The following is a 13,428-nucleotide window of genomic DNA, read 5'->3' as shown; positions in this document are numbered from 1 at the left end:
ACATTCAAAGCGTTTCCTAATGAAATATGCAGTGAATACATTGACTTAATAGAACAGTTGTAGGGCTTTGGAAAGAACTAAAAATACTAGAACAGTCAAAATGTAGGACTGTGCTCTCAAAAGGCTTAGTGTCTCTTACATTATCCCATTTTATTTATTAACTTTATTCTGTCCTAGTTTTTTTTTTGTATTCCACCACACTACTATTACCCCACTTTTATGCCAAGAGAAACATTTCAAACAGTAAAGGGATATTTCACTTTCAAACATTTCTGGGGTCATTATAACATCTACTCAAGCTTTTGTGAGCACCCCAGACAGTTTTTAAGTTGCTTGATTCAGTATTTAGATATTTTACATTCCTTTTATCAGACACATCCCCATACAAACCCATTGTAACTTCAAACTCCATTTTAACCATATTAGATTCATTGAAAACACCCGTCCTTGGTTCTGGTGACTGATATTGTCCTTCTAATGCGTGAGGGGCCGTGGTTTTTCATTCACTCTTTTCATTTATTTTGTATAATATTTTTTTGGGAAAATGAATAACATTACCAACCACATGTTAGTCACAGTATCAAATACATAATAAAATAAAATGTTCTGCTCCGGGAAGCAGGATTACTAACTATGGTATGTGTGTTAGGGAGCTCAGAAGAACCGTCTATTTCCTCATTTCATTACCGTATCCACTTAAAGATGCACTCCACACACAAAATCATCTTTGTTTGAATTATGTATACATGTTGTTTGAAGCGTATCCATGAAAGTCCTAGTATCTTTTTGGGCACTCTATCTCTAAAGCATTAATATCAAAATCTGGCCTTCAGACCAGCACTCCCTGACAACTGGTGTGACATATAGGGCACTTAATTCAGTACTGGGGGTAACGTCACAAACGTACTTGCCAATCAAATCCTCTTCAAAGGCATGCATGAAAACCTGACAATATGCATGTCTGTAGCTACAGCCTATGATTGGACAACAGACCCACGTGACGTGACATCCAGATGAGGAAGTAAATAGAAGACCTAACACAATATTTTGTCTTTCTTTATGTTTCACTTTTTTTTAAAGACATTTGAAGTTGGCTATTTTCGCTATTTGACAAACAATATTGTATATAGGGTTTTTGTGGTTGATTGAAGTTTCTATATACTTGGCACTCAAGCGTTTTCTGTTTGTACAGATGCACAAAGAGATGTTCAAATCAAGCTACTCAAATGATCCAAGTCTTTGGTAACACTTCCTATGAAGCCCATGTCTATTATAAACATATACTTATAGTGCATTTATGATCTACTTATAACACTGTGTAATTATAGTTATACACACTCACGAATACTCATGCTTTATAAAAAATAACGAATGCTACAAAGCATTTTTCTAGGTTAAGTATCACAATACTTGATAATTGCGGGACACTTACAGACATTCATTTGACAAGGGTTGCAGTGTATTAGAATTCTCTCACTGTTATAATGCATTGTAGTGTGATTATAAGTCACTATAAGTGGTCACTGGGTGCTTTGAGTAAAGTATTGACATACTGTACCTGAGGTGTAGGCAGAAACCGCTGTGTTTTTTCTTGCTTAGATTTAATGCTTTTTTTGTTCAAATGTTTTGTTCCACTTTACTCATGCTCAGTGACCGGTGTCGTATAATCACACTATGATGAACTTAATGTTCAGTTTAATGTATTCCCCTGCTGCATGGATTTGGCTGAGCTGCAGCCTTGTGTTTGCAGGTGAAATTCCTCTGCTCAGCCCAAACAGCAACAGGAAGACGGAGATGACACACAGAGTCTGGTCTTCTTACACTATAAAACTGCTCTCTAGGCGGTCATTCGGATATTTTGCGATTTTTCTCTGCAATGTGTGAATGCTTCATTTATGCTCCATCGTGCAATGGTGGCGCAAATCGAAAATAGTCGACCTACAAGCTCACAAAGCGTTGCATCGGTGACACGTTGTGTGCTTGTTGCTGTTTTCGGTGCGTGACAAGACAGCAAATAAAAAAGAAAATCGTGGCTTAAAATACGACAGACTGTTCTGTCTTCGCAAATCTTAGCTCTGAACTAGAACTTAACAAGGAGGTTGCTATTTCTACCTTGATTGAATTCCAATACCTCTATCCTTAAGGCAAAAAGTATTAACATTCATGTCTACATATTTAATTTGGGTCTCAGGGGAATAGTGCAGGGTTCCCTCTAGCTATGGATTTATTTATTATTTTCAGGTGAAGCGACGATGGTGTCCATTTAGGGTCCACTCAGGGGATTTCAAATGGGTCAGGTATTAATGGGTTAATAGTCACATACTACGAGTTAACCCCAAGAGAGTCTTGTAGGATAATGCACCGCACTATATTCAGGGCTGTGCAGATTATGACATTTTACTTGACGATTAATTGTCGCTCAAATAATTGTGATTTAATTGGTTTTCTGTCATTTAACATGATTGGAACATTATGAATAAAATTACTTTTCTGTTTGGCTTTTAGGCTTCGTAAAAAAAAGATGCACAGGGCAGATATGACAAATAACACATAATGAATGACTTTATACTTAAAAAATAAACATGAATAGTGGAAACAGCCGATCTATGCGTTTTGAGCTTGTAGATCTGCTATTTCCACTATTTTTTTAATTCTTTGAAAATACAAGATTTTTTCCACATTTTTTTTTATTAAGCTTTTATGCCTTTATTGACAGGACAGTAGGCTGACAGGAAATGGGGAGAGAGGCCGTCAAGATCGGGACTCGAACCGGCAACGCGCGGTCAGGCTACATCGAGCTTAGGTTTCTGGACCGTTACGCCCAGCGGCCCAGGCCATACGTATAAACATTTTGAGCATAGAAATCACTATGACGATTATGCAAAAAAAGAATTGTGATTATCTCAAATAATTGCAATTTGGCGATTGTGTAATAATTGGGACAGGCCTAAATAGTGTGGGCCTGCAGCTGATTACACAACTAATGTGCCTAATGTCAGCCACCTGTCAATCTGTGTAGGTTTCACTGACAAAATTATTACAAATAATAGTAAAATGAATGTTTACACACACACATCACACACGCACACACACACACACCCACACCCACACCCACACCCACACCCACACCCACACACACACACACACACGCACGCTTTTCATCTGTTTAGTACTTGTTACTTGCAAAGCCTCATGTCTTACTGGTACCTTTGAGTTTAGAGATCAAATTAAATGGTCGATGACAGTAAGAGGGTTAAATATAGAATAACTTCCTCTCTTGGCTCATACCACATAAATACAGTATGATCTTCGTGTAACACAATAATACACGGAGAAGAGGAAATGGTGTGTTTAATTATAGATGCCGTAAACAAGATAGTAGAAACACACACTGCTCTGGAAAAAAAGGAGGTGTGTTTTTATTTCAGTATTTGTCATCATGGACAATATATTTGCTCACTGTGTGGAGCATGGTATGATTATGTCAATAGTATAGGAAAAAAACGCGAACTAATATCCGCCACCTGTCAATATTAAATATGTCCATTGACTGCGTGGATATTATGTTAAGCACAGGGTCTCAACCGTGGCAACAAAAGATTGATTTAAAGCAAAATCTATTGCTCTTACTGTAGGTATAGTGCAGTGGTGTAAAGTAACCAAGTACATTCATTCAAGTACTGTACTCAAGTAAATGTTGAGGTACTCTTTTACTTTACTGGAGTATTTCCAATTGTCTATACTTTTTACTTCTATACACTACACCTCACCTCAGAGGCAAATATTGTACTTTTACTCCACTACAATTATTTGAAAACTTTAGTTACTTTCCAGATATAAATGATTACATTATAAAACATACATTAACGACTTTAGCCCTATTTTATACCTAGGCTATTTGAAAATAGCTGATCTACAAGCTTGTAGATCAGCTATTTTCAAAGATTTTTGTACTTTTACTTTTGGTACTTTAAGTACATTTTAATACCAATACTTTTGTACTTTAACTCAAGTAAATGTTGAATTCCGGACTTGTACTTGTAACAGAGTACTTCTACATTCTAATAGTGATACTTTTACTTAAGTAAAACATTTGCCTTTTTCCACCACTGGTATAGTGCATTATCTCAGATGTTTCTTTTTGTGTGGAACCTGGATGGAAATGTACAATAGTTTTCCCTACAAAACTGAGATTTGCTATCGTTGGTATGCAGCACACTGAGAGAACACATCGCCTAATCCTCCTACACAAGTCTATTCAGGAGAACACTTTCACATTCAATAGCGAGGTCATTTTACCAATGTTTCATTTAGTGTAATTAAAGAGACCTTGAGCTGAAAAAGAAGAATGGGGATGCCACTCTTCGACGAGGATATTTCAATTCATTCAGGTCAAGAGACCCTTTCAACACCTGTAATTAAGGTTTCTTTCTACAGTTTAGCTGTGGATGGCTCATTTGGCTTGAGGAGACTAATTTGTCACTGGAAGAAACAATCAAGCCGGTCTAAATGGTGTGTGGAAAAAGCCGATAACAATCAGCGGAAAATACAAAAAAAGTCTCAGTCGTCCTCAAGGTTCCATCAACCAGGTCATTGTTTGCTAACCCTTTGACCTTTGTCATTAGTCAGCAAAATGGGCCGTAAAAGTGTCCGTAAAGATATCACTGATTGCCAGAGGCATAGGTCTTACAGCACTTGTATTGTCGTTTGTACAGTAGTGCACATAGTGCTGCCATCATATCCTTGTATGTAATGTTCTGTAGTAGTAACCGCTTTTATTACACAGCTTGGTTGAATGCTTGCTTCAGATTGGTCAATCATTGAATTCAGCAGACTGTTATTTGTGAATAATGACCGCTGAACTCAATAACAGACCGCTGTCCAATCAAAGACTCAGAGCACCTTGCTCATATAAATGTGCGCTGCTTGATTTGTTTTGCCATATCATGGCAGCCATGTAAACAAACACACAATGTAATTTACAGCTAAACATTGCTGTTGTTGTTTTTGAAAACATTTAAGTGAGAATTAGACAATGCAGTTACCGAATATCGATTCTATTTTATCAACACTTCCCTTCCTTCGTTTTGTTATTTTTCAGTACATTTATCAATGTCTTTATTAAGTAGCGGAATAATCAATGGGGAGCGGGTCATTATTGAGAAATAAAGGGTTGATTTCTCAATAATGACCCTCTCCCCATTGATTATCCCTTGCTTAACCTGGAGTCCTTATTTTGGGCATGTCATTATAGGCCGGTGATCTTCTGATTACCAGACGGCCTCTCTACGCACCAAGCTAGGGCGGCCGTGACCTCGCGGCACCAGGCTTTCCACTACGGAGGAAAGCCTGGTATTCATCCTAAAACTGAGTCATGTGATCCGGTTTAGAGAAAAAAGGGGGGGGGAGATCGTGTTCCAGTGTTGTGTTCCGGTTGGTGTCGCATTGTTTTTGTTCCCCACATAATGCAAATCAATTAGTTTAGTCTCGCACACATGCTACGTGTTAGAATAAAAGATGGATAAATACCAAATGATTATTATACCAAAAGAAACTAAACGATTATATCACACTTTTTCAAACATTCAAACTAGGGGAATAATTTTCCCCACTCCAGACCAGATCAGAAACCCGGACATTGTATTGATCCCAGGCTAGGTCGGCCGTGAAAAGCGATGAAGCGTGTTTCTTTACAGTCAAATGCACAAAACGTGGTTGTGCTTGTTTCCCATGCAGAGCTTCTGGGATCAGCAGCATGCTTTTCTTTATGACTAACTTCTGCAATCCCCACAGGCCATACTACACTATGTGGAAGCTGTTACTGCATAGCGCCGTCCAAGCAAACTGTGACAGTGGAAGAGAGTAGATGTGTCTTATAATTGCCATGTATTATCTGTATTTAAAATCCGCTAGAGGTCCGACTTCCGCGGGCGGTATTAGCATTTCCAATTCCATCTTATTCTTTGTGTTATTCATTGTCTCTGCTACATTCTGGCTATATGTTCTGCCAGACCACGTCTCCAATTTCCACCACAATTCGGCCAAAAAATATATCATGCCGGCATTGCCCGGAGCCTTTCGATAGTGTACTGAAAGTATACTATCCAAAGGCCCCGGGCATGATAGATTAATGTTCAGTATAGATTTGTATCTGTTATTTGGCTCATATTTTGCCTCAGTTGCCTCAGTTCTGCCCGACAGCAACAATTTCTACATTTTGGTATTGCTACTTTACTTAAGTAAAAGTAAGTAAATAAATAAAATAAAATCTGAGTACTTCCTCCACCAACTGTCCTCCTCTCCTCTCCTCTCCTCTCCTCTCCTCTCCTCTCCTCTCCTCTCCCATGTTGCCCTCCAGTCCTGGGCTCCCCAGGCTGAGTGGAGATGGGGTTGTGTCAGCCCCGCGTCGGGCTCCATTTAACATCACTAACAGCCTGCATATATTAACGCCTTCCATTACACCACCACCGCAGGGCCCCTCCACCTCTGCTGCGTCCTGGGACTCACTATGCGTGTGTGTGTGTGTGTGTGTGTGTGTGTGTGTGTGTGTGTGTGTGTGTGTGTGTGTGTGTGTGTGTGTGTGTGTGTGTGTGTGTGTGTCTGTGTGTTCGCACATGGATGTCTTACACATGTGTGGATGTGTGTGAGTGTGAGTGCCCCTCCACCTCTACTTCACCCTGGGACGTGTGCGTGCGTGCGTGCGTGCGTGCGTGTGTGCGTGCGTGCGTGCGTGCGCTGTGCTGTGCGTGTGCGTGTGTGTGTTCTATAACTATACTTGTGAAGGCCACAACAGACAGTGAGGATGACCTTTTTCGTGGTCCTCGCAAGACAAATGGTTGTTTAAAAAAGAAAAGGAATAGTTTTATAGTTGGCTTCCCAATTAGTAAAAGATTCAGGTTGGGGTTATAGGGTTAGGATTAGACATTTAGGTCACGTTTAGGGGTTTAGTTATAGCTCCGTTTTTTACTTAGTTGTATGCCTTTGTTGCACAGGGAAAATAGCAGATCTAACAGTTTGTAGATCAGCAATTTTCGATTTTAGGGTTAGGATAAAATATATATATTAAATCAAATGTAAAAAAAAGAGGAAAAACAACATTCATGAAATCACCTTCCTAAAATGTTGATGTCCTCACAAACGTGCGTGTGCGTGCGTGTGCGCTAAAACAACCTCTCCCTCCCTAAAAGGGTGTTTCTACCTCCTGCCTGTCATTATGAAGTCATAAAAATGAGCACTTTACAGCATTCTGCTCTCCATGTTAATGTTTGAAATATACAAGTGACCTTTCTCTGCTCTGTGGTGAGTCTCTGTCTCTCTGCCTAACTTCACAACTCCAGAGACATGATGATTATAGCTATTAAAATGGTTACAAGACACTGAACACACAGGCAGAGGTAGAGGAAGCATACTCAGATGTTTTTACTTAAGTAAAAGTATAGCAATAACGCATACACCACACTTACACCATAGAAAGCACCATAGTAAGCACCATAGAAAACAGGTAAGCACAATAGTAAGCACCATAGATAACAGGTAAGCACCATATTTTGTATTGTATTGTGTATTGTGTATTGTGTATTGTATTGTATGTATTATTGATGAATTGAGTACAAAGGACCACAATAGCAATAGGTAATTGTCTATGGTACTGACTATGGAATACTGACTAGACTATGGTTATTGTCTATACAGTATTGACTATGATTACTTACTATACTGACTACTAGGCTATGCTTACTGACTATGGTACTGTGGTAATGATTATGGTACTGACTATATATATATATATATATAGTACACACACACACACACACACACACACACACACACACACACACACACACACACACACACACACACACACACACACACACACACACACACACACACACACACACACACACACACACACACACACACACACGTTATGCGTTGAAACATGTTTTTCTAGGTCCTGTCCCAATTAGCGCAGGCTTTAATCGGACCTCCAAAGACAAAAGACCCCTGAATGAATGTAAAGTACCCCTTGCTTTGAATGCTAACCCAACTTGGCAGTCCCAGGAGAGGGGAGAGGGGGGGTCTATTAAAACCTGCCACAGCCTCATTGACTCAACGCCGTTAGAATGTTGCCAATATTCCGATCAGTAGGGGGGCCACCCACCCCCCCCGCTCTCCCCCCCCCCCCACACCCCCCTTTTTAATTCACTAAACTCCACCGCATTTGAGATTCCATCGGCATCGGCCCAAGGAATAAAGTCTCATCATAGGGTGGATGCGTATAGTAGCAGGTAGCTGCTTCACAATGACATCTGTCTGTTTTAAGGGGCCTCGTCTGGAGTACAAAAGTATTGGCATCCAAATATTCTTAAAGTACCAAAAGTAAAAGTAGCCTATACTCATTCATGCAGAATGTCCCATTCAGAGTTTATAGAGTAGGGTGGAAGTGGTTAATGTGTTTTGTAATAATAATCAAATTCTAGTGACTAGTAACTAAAGCTGTTAAATAATTAGCAATTGTAAAAAATATATGTGCCTGTGAGGTGAAGAGGAGTACTGAAGAAAAAAAAGAAATACTCCATTAAAGTGGAGGAAAAAAAAGAAAGAAAAAAAACCTCAAAATTGTTCTCAAGTACTGCTTTCAGGTCAGGGAGGGGAGACAAAATTGCCAAGAGCCTCTATTTCCTGACTGGAGTTGTTACAACCCAACAATTTACTCATTTCCTTAATAACACAAACATCATATCTATATCAGTAGTTCTCAAACTGTAAGCTTCAGTACAGCCTTTCACTGATGATTTCTGAATCCAAGAACGGCCTTCACCTCGACCGCATCATTTTATTTATTTTATTCCCTTAGACGGGATCGTAACACTTAGAAAACTGCCAAATAAATCCATTTCTAGCGTATGATGGTATGAATGAATCATAACCCACATAATGAAGGATACAATTTTACAAATCAGAAACGACGTGAAAAGAATTGCAATCATAGTGCCTCCTGAGCATATTTATTTGTAAACTGTGGCCATTAGATTTCACTAAGCCCAGTTTTGATGTCAAGATGTTAAAACATAATGGGCAATTTTAGTATTGATTTATATTAGTAACAGTTGTGCTGGTCAGGAGGTTTTATTAATATTTGGTTTAAGACTTTTACAGATCAACAGGTTCACACACATTTTGTCAATGTTCCATCAGAATTAATGTACCAAGAAAATGTCGGGTGGAAACCTCACAAGTCCAAAACTGTTACTTTTCAGGATTCAAATTCAAACATGGCAAAAGTAGACAATCTACAAGCTCAAAAATGTGCTTGTGAGCTTGAGCTTGTGAATCTACTATTTTGATGGTTTTGTGTGACGCTGTAGTATGATCAAGTAGGGGCTTTAATTTACAAAAAAAAAAACACAAAAAGTTAAAATATGGAGATAAGAGGTTTCTGCCCGACAGCAACGATATACAGCACTCATATACATGCTCTGAAAATGCACGCGGCCCACCCATTTGAAAACCTAACACATTGGATGCCAGAGGTTTATTAAAATATTACACGTTCAGTGCCTGCTATTCTTCCATCCACTCACGTTGATACGTTTCGTGCTGTAGAAGCCCCGACGCGGAAGTGCATGTAAACAAAGCGTGCGTGCGAGACGGCGGAGGGTCCCGACTAACGCCTGGAACAATAATATTTCTAACGCGATCCTCCATTGCAGAGTGATCGCCGATCGAAAACGGCTCGCATCCACCACGTTAAAAAGAAATGGAGATATTAAGCTTTTAGTCAAGGAGATAACATTGGAAAGGCCGACCGGAAGGATTTTTGACATGGATCAACATCCGGCCTCTCCTTCTCAGAGACTCCTTGGATGATCCCAAAGTTTCGTTAGAGCGCCCCACGTGGGCCCCACGTATAAAAATAAAATTGGGTCAAAAACGGTCCGGACCGTTTTCGGCACACGTTTTCGGCACAATGTGTTAACATGGCAGCCGAATGGCCATTGGCTTCCAAAGTTTGCTTCCGTTTTTAAAAAGTCCACAAATCCTCATGAATGCAGCGTGCGATTCCCTGAAATGTTGCAGGCACATTCTCAATAGGCCCGAGGAAGAAATGCCACCCTTTTCACATTGGCCTGTTATAGCGCCACCAGGAGGGGTGCATTTCTCCTTTCCGACATGTCGCCTTTCCGACGTTGACGAACCCTATACCTAACCCTAACCCTAACCATAACCGCACGCGGAAGCCACTAGTCGGAGTGGTGAGATGTCGGAATGGAAGGAGCACCCCCACCAGGAGGTCTAATTTAGCAAAACATTTTTTTTGTAACAAAATGCCTCAAATCATTAATGCAGTCTCTGATTGCCATGGAAGGCCTAAGGAGAAATGGCACCCTTTTCACATTGGCCTGTTATTATAGCGCCACCAGGAGGCCACAATAACGTACAGTACCTGACCTAGCTTACCACTGAGCTAATAGCCTGCTTGCTCAGGGGGGAAATACAATTTTGGCAGTTTACTTCTTTTTTTTTTGTGTCAAACCAGAAACAGGATTGTATCAAAGACACAGGATCTAAATGTGTCAATAGAAGAGCAGGGAGACCAAATATAACCACCCCAGTTGTATAAGTTATATTGTATTAACATACTCTACCATACAGATTGTACACAATAATATTTTATTCACTTTTTTTTAAAGTAAAGGATTCTTAGTCCAATTCCTCAACAGTGTTGCAGTTGTGGTGGGTATTTTTGTTACCAACCTGTTTTGTTGTTGTTGTTGTTGACTTTCAAGCAGCCATGTGTTTCATCACAAGACAGGATTCTGGTAGATCCAAGCGTCTCTTCATGAATGTAAAATATGTTTGATTATGAAGCACGTTGCAGATGCTAGGTACAGTACAGTAGCTTTTAAAGCACAAAATCCCAGAAAAATTACGGTGAGGACAAGTTGAGCCGGGAAAGTATTTGATTAGCAAATATGTTGTTGCTAACGGGCAGAAACCTCTTATCTTCTTATTTTAATAACATTAATGTGTCACAGTGTGGTGCAGGCAGGGGAGCCAAGCACAGAGGACACGGAAGGTTTGATGAAACAGTAGCTTTACTTATAAAACTTGAGAAATACAAATAATAAATAAACAAGGCAACCCTCGAACACGAGGGCAAAGTGTTAAGCACACGGCACGGGGAGCAGAGTTAACAGAGGTACAAACAAGGAGCTCACGCCGTGGTAAAGAATTAAAGATCCAACACAGGATTGCCAGCTGAAGCCGGCTAAGTAGGCTACAGAGTCATTAAGCTGAAGAGGCTCAGCTGGGTAACGAGTCAGTTGCAGTGCAAACTAGAAGACAGGCAAGGAGGAGGGGGGAGGGGCAGGGTAGAGGAGACAAGTCGGGCAACAACAACTAAGCAGACAGGGAGACACAGAACAATACTACAAAATAAGGTACAATAGTGTAAAGCAAAACCTAACACAGAAACAAGGACTGTAACATGACTTCAGAATAACAGCACAGACAAAGTAACAACACAACAGGACAGGCCTAATAAGTCCATGACCATACAAGGGCAAGAAGGTCCAAATAATGACGACAGAGTACACTGCCCGAGGAGCGGACCGTGACATAATGTAAGACTATTAAGGGTTTTATGTTCTAATAGAGTATTTATAGCCGGGTAAATAAAATCACCATCCACCACCATTTATTTACTATATCGTTGCTGTCAGGTGGAAACCTCATATTATGTCCAAAAATTCAATCGCAAAAATTGCAAAAAATGCAGATCGACAAGATCAAAACAAGTTGCATTTGTTTGACACTGTGATGAAGTAAGGCATCTTTTTGTCACTCTACACCAAATCTCTTCGCCTGAAAATAGCCGATCGACAAGTTCACAACGCACCACATTGTGACGAGCTGTGAGCTTGCAGATCGGCTATTTTCAAATTGAATTCTCTTTTCTCCCTCCCCATGTAAAGCGACTTTGGGTACTTAGAAAAAGTGTTTTATAAATCTGAGACAAAGCCAGATTTATATAACACCAAATTCTCCAGAATAGAGACACCACCAGGTTTCATGTGGTGAAGCTACAATCCCATGAAACAAACACCTTGCAGACAAAACGGAGGCGGAAGAGTAAAACCCAGTGAGGATAGGACCACCCTAATGGACGATAATTCTGTCCTGATGCGTTCAGCCCCCCACCTGTGTTTACCCCGTGATGCCAAACAGATGCAGAGTCCTGGCTACTCATCTGACACCTAAATGAGAGGAATTACCACCTTTGCCAGTTGCTTTAGAAGCCCATTTCAATGCTGTCAGCTCACATTAGGGACAGAGACAGGTGACAGTACACTGTGGAATGGGCATTAGGCACAAAGCCCGCCCTCATCCCTTCTCAGCCATTCTGATCCGTACTAATACCATGCCACTGGTGATGCTCCGTTAGTATTAAGCTATTATTATTATTGATTTATTTTATTTGGTGATATCACATAAAAAGAGCACACAAATTGTACTTTCCCGACATACAGTCATAGGATGAAAACACAATAAAGCCAGAGGGCTTATTTAAATGTTATACCACACTTGAACCCTAGTCTCCCTATATTCTGACTGGAGGGGAACATTCCGCAGAAAAAGCCAATCTACAAGCTCAACCCGTTCATCAACATCTTGTAGAGCAGCTATTTTCGGTGAAGAGATTTGGTGGTGACTGGAGAAGGAACAAAAAGGAGCAGACCCAAGTATAGAGCCGTGGGGTATACCTCGTTTGACAAATACAGAGTAACAAAAGCAGAGAGCTGTGACAAGGACTGTCACTCAGTCATCTGTGGTGATATCGTGGTAGCAGTATCTATGTAGCAGTATCTCCTCTTTGGTCTTCCTCTAAACCTCCTGCCTGGTAGTTCCAACCTCAGCATCCTTCTACGTAGTCCCGTTTGCAACCTCAATCTCCACGATAGCTCCGAGATGAGGTCCCCCCGTAGCCTACCGGGTCCCGGCAGAGGTAGAGTCCGTCCAAACGCAGTGAAGATCACCTTTTTTGCAACATCGTATCCACAAAGTAAAGGTAGTCCCAGACACCTACAGATGTTTGAGGTTTTTCCGGAATTTTTCATCGTAGCCGAATCGGGAGCAGTACTGGCACCTGCCGTCGGGGGTTCTTCGGGGTTGAATGTTGCGAAAAAGGTGATCTTCGCTGTGCTTGGACGGACTCTACCTCTGCCGGAACCCGGTACAGCGGGACGTCATCTCGGAGCTATCGTGGAGAGTGAGGTTCCAAACGAGGCTACCTCCTACTGATATACTCACTATCCCTCCTCTGTACTAGAGGAGCAAAGCATCATACTCAATATCCCTCCTCTGTACTAGAGGAGCAAAGCATCTCAGCTTTATCTCCAAGACATCTAGCATGCGCTGTCCCTC

The sequence above is a fragment of the Gymnoscopelus braueri genome (assembly GCF_963280865.1).
Source record: "Gymnoscopelus braueri genome assembly, chromosome: 9".
Taxonomy (NCBI): domain Eukaryota; kingdom Metazoa; phylum Chordata; class Actinopteri; order Myctophiformes; family Myctophidae; genus Gymnoscopelus; species Gymnoscopelus braueri.
This window is presented reverse-complemented; position numbering follows the sequence as displayed.